Consider the following 3,475-nt stretch of genomic DNA (forward strand, 5'->3'; position numbering starts at 1 on the left):
TTTTTTTGAGTCGAAGTCTCACTTGGTCACCCAGGCTGGAGTGCAGTGTCACACTCATGGCCACTGCAGCCCTGACCTGCTGGGCTCAGGCCATCCTTCTGCCTCAGTCTTCCATGTAGCTGGAACTACAGGCGCGTGTTACCACAACTGGCTAATTTTTTGGTTTATTGTAGAGACGAGGTCTCACCAGGTTGCCCGGGCTGGTTTCAAATCCCTGGGCTCAGGCAATCCTCTCGCCTTGGCCTCCAAAGTGCTGGGATTACAGGCGTGAGTGCCCAGCCTGTCCTGGATCCTTTAAAAAGTCAATTTTGGCCGGGCTCGGCGGCTCAGCCTGTAATCTGGTGCTTTGGGAGGCCGAGGTGAGTGAATTGCGTAAGCCTGCGGGTTCGAGACCCACCTGGGCAACTTGGCAAGACCTCATCTCTACAATAAATCAAAAAAAAACAAATTAGCTGGGTGTGGTAGCACGCACCTGTAGTTCCAGCTACTCGGAAGGCTGAGGTGGAAGGATCGCCGGAGCCCAGCAGGTCAAGGCTGCGGTGGCCGGGAGCGGCCACTGCACTCCAGTCTGGGCGATAGAGTGAGACTCCAACTCAAAATAAATAAATAAATAAATAAAAATAAAAAGTAATTTCACTTTTTTAACAAGTGGGAAAAGCAAAGACCACACAGCATGTGATTCAACTTCAGTGAAAAGTCCAGAAACAGCAAATCTATAGAGACAGGGACTGGAGTGGAAGTGAGACTGGCTGGCTACAAATGGGCACAAAGGCCTCATACTGGGGTGATGGGATGTTCTAAAACTGAATTATGGTGATGAGTAAACAATTTAGTAAATTCACTAAGAATTGTTGAGTTGAGCCAGGCGCTATGGCCCAAGCCTGTAATCCCAGCACATTGGGAGGCCGAGGCAAGAGGCTTGCCTGAGCTCAGGGTTCGAGACCAACCTGGGCAACTTGGTGAGACCTTGTCTCTACAATAAATCAAAAATATATAAGCTGGGCGTGGTAGTGCGCGCCTGTAGTTCCATCTGCATGGAAGGCTGAGGCGGGAGGATCGCCAGAGCCCAGCAGGTGGAGACAGCGGTGGCTGTAAGCATGCCACTGCACTCCAGCCTGGGTAACAGAGTGAGACTTCGACTCAAACTACCCCCCACAAAAAAAAAAAAAAAAAAAAGAATTATTGAGTAGGAGGGTTAACAAGGGTGAATTTTTATGGCACATAAATTATAATCTCAATAAAGCTGGTTTTTTGGTTCTGGTTTTTTTTTTCTTTTTTTTGAGTCAGAGTCTGTCACCCAGGCTGGAATGTAGTGACACACTCACAGCCACCAAAGCCTTGACTTGCTGGGCTCAGTCGATTCTTCCGCCTCAGCCTTCCAAGTAGCTGGAGCTACAAGCATGCATCACCACACCCAGCTAAGTTTTTGATTTATTGTAGAGCTGAGGTCTCACCATGTGGCTCAGGCTGGTCTTGAACCCGTGGGCTCAGGCAACCCTCTCGTCTCTGCCTCCCAAAGTGCTGGAATGACAGGCATAAGGCACCAGGCCAGGCTGTAAAGTTGGGTGTTTTAAAGCTATGAAAAGGAGATTATGTAAAGAACAAAACAAAAAGTCAGAAGGACTACTCTAGATGAAGAGACTAAAGCACATAAAAGTCAAATGTAATGTATGAACCTAAATTGGATCCTGGGGGTGGTGGGGAGAAAAGGAACACTTACAAAAGATATTCTAATTGTATGTAAATTATGCCTTAATAAAGCTGATTTTAAAAACACATTCTAGGAACAATGGGAGAAATCTGAATCTATAGACTGGTACTACAGATTTTCCAGATTTTGCGGATTTTCTGAGGTGGACAAGGCCATTGGGTGAGCCCTCCGTCCAGGCCTCAGGCCTGGCTGACCTTCCTGAAAATGGCTCTTGTGTTCTGGAAGACCCTGAGGCCATACTCCAACCCAGACCGCTATCTTGCCTCCTCCTAAGGGTCTTCATCATATAGTAGCAATTTTACCCTTTTTTGGCACAATCAGCTTTGTGCTTGCTTCTCACTTTTTCAAAATTCAGTGTTTTTAGGGACACACATAGGTGCTAGTGATTCATGAGCCAAATCAGAATCCTGGTTACCGCAGAGACTTTCCGGTGGCGTCGGCCCCGTTTCCCGTGCTACACCGGCCTCTTGCTCTCTCTTCCCGTCCCAGGTGCTTCAGGAGCCGCCAATTATGGTGCAGGTGTGACCAAGTCCAAGAACCACCCCATACACAACCCGTCCTGAAAGTGAAACAGAAACGGCCTCAAGAAACTCCGATGACAAAGACACAACTCTCAAGGGGGTGGACCCCCAGTTCCTGAGAAACACGTGCTTTGCCAAGAAGCACAAGGAGGGCCTGAAGAAGATGCAAGCCAACAACCACCAAGGCCATGAGTGCACAACGACGAGGCTATCAAGGATCCCGTAAAGCCCAAGGACGTGAAGCCTAAGACCCCAAGGGTCCTAGCCGCAAACTTGATGAGCTTTCCACCCAAAGCTTGGGAAGTGTGATCATGCCCATATTGCCAAGGGCCTCAAGCTCTGCCAACCAAAGGCCAAGGATAGAGCCAGGGCCAAGGATAGAAGCCGCTCCAGCTTCAGTTCCAGCTCTTGCTTCCAAAGTTGCCCAGGCCCCCACAAAGGCACCAGAGTAGAATAAGAAGCCTCTGCCTGCCACCACGAGGACAGAAGGACTGGTGTGACCCCTGGGCTGCCATCTGCATAAGACCGGTGTCCTCCAGTGCTATTTGTACAAGTAAACCTGAGACAGGAAAACGAAAATCATTACAGGCCGGACTCAGTGGCTCAGCCTGTCATCCTAGTACTTTGGGAGGCTGAGGTGAGTGGATTGCCTGAGCCCATGGGTTGGAGACCAGCCCAGGCACCTTGGCGAGACCTCATCTCTACAATAAAATTAAAAATAGCCGAATGGTAGTGCACGTCTGTAGTTCTGGCTACTTGGAAGGCTGAGGCTGAAGGATTGCTGGAGCCCAGAAGGTCAACGCTGGGGTGGCCGTGAGTGTGCGTGCCATTGTACTCCAGCTTGGGCGAAGGAGTGAGACTCCAACTCAAAAAAAATAATTACTTCTAGAGAGAGAAGAAAGAGTCGACAACTGGGGGCGGGGGGGACGTGAAGGGTGTTTCTAGGGTACTAACAAATACGCAAGGGCTCTTTTTATTTCTGGTCTTTATATTCGGGGTGTGACGATTAAGTTTGCGAACTTGTCACCTTGCACTTACGTTGGCAGCACTGCACGACAATTTGGTGAGGTTTCATAATCTTGGCATATCAGTGTCTCCCAGCTGTGTTCATGTCGACGTGTGCTGGCATTTTGCTGAATGGCGTTCATTATGGTTGTTGCATGTTTTTTTGTTTTTGTTTTTGTTTTTTGTTTCTTTTTTTTGAGTTGGAGTCTCACTCTGTCGCCCAGACTGGAGTGCAGTG

At 48.8% G+C, this 3,475-nt stretch overlaps 1 pseudogene across 1 annotated transcript in view; it reads right to left on the bottom strand.

The window, feature by feature from the left end:
• The window catches only part of LOC103269283, a 10,126-nt pseudogene that overhangs the window by 6,130 nt on the left and 521 nt on the right, over positions 1-3,475 (bottom strand). The window lies entirely within an intron of this gene.

The sequence above is a fragment of the Carlito syrichta genome, unplaced genomic scaffold (assembly GCF_000164805.1).
Source record: "Carlito syrichta isolate Samal-C Ts95f unplaced genomic scaffold, Tarsius_syrichta-2.0.1 Scaffold309173, whole genome shotgun sequence".
Lineage (NCBI taxonomy): Eukaryota > Metazoa > Chordata > Mammalia > Primates > Tarsiidae > Carlito > Carlito syrichta.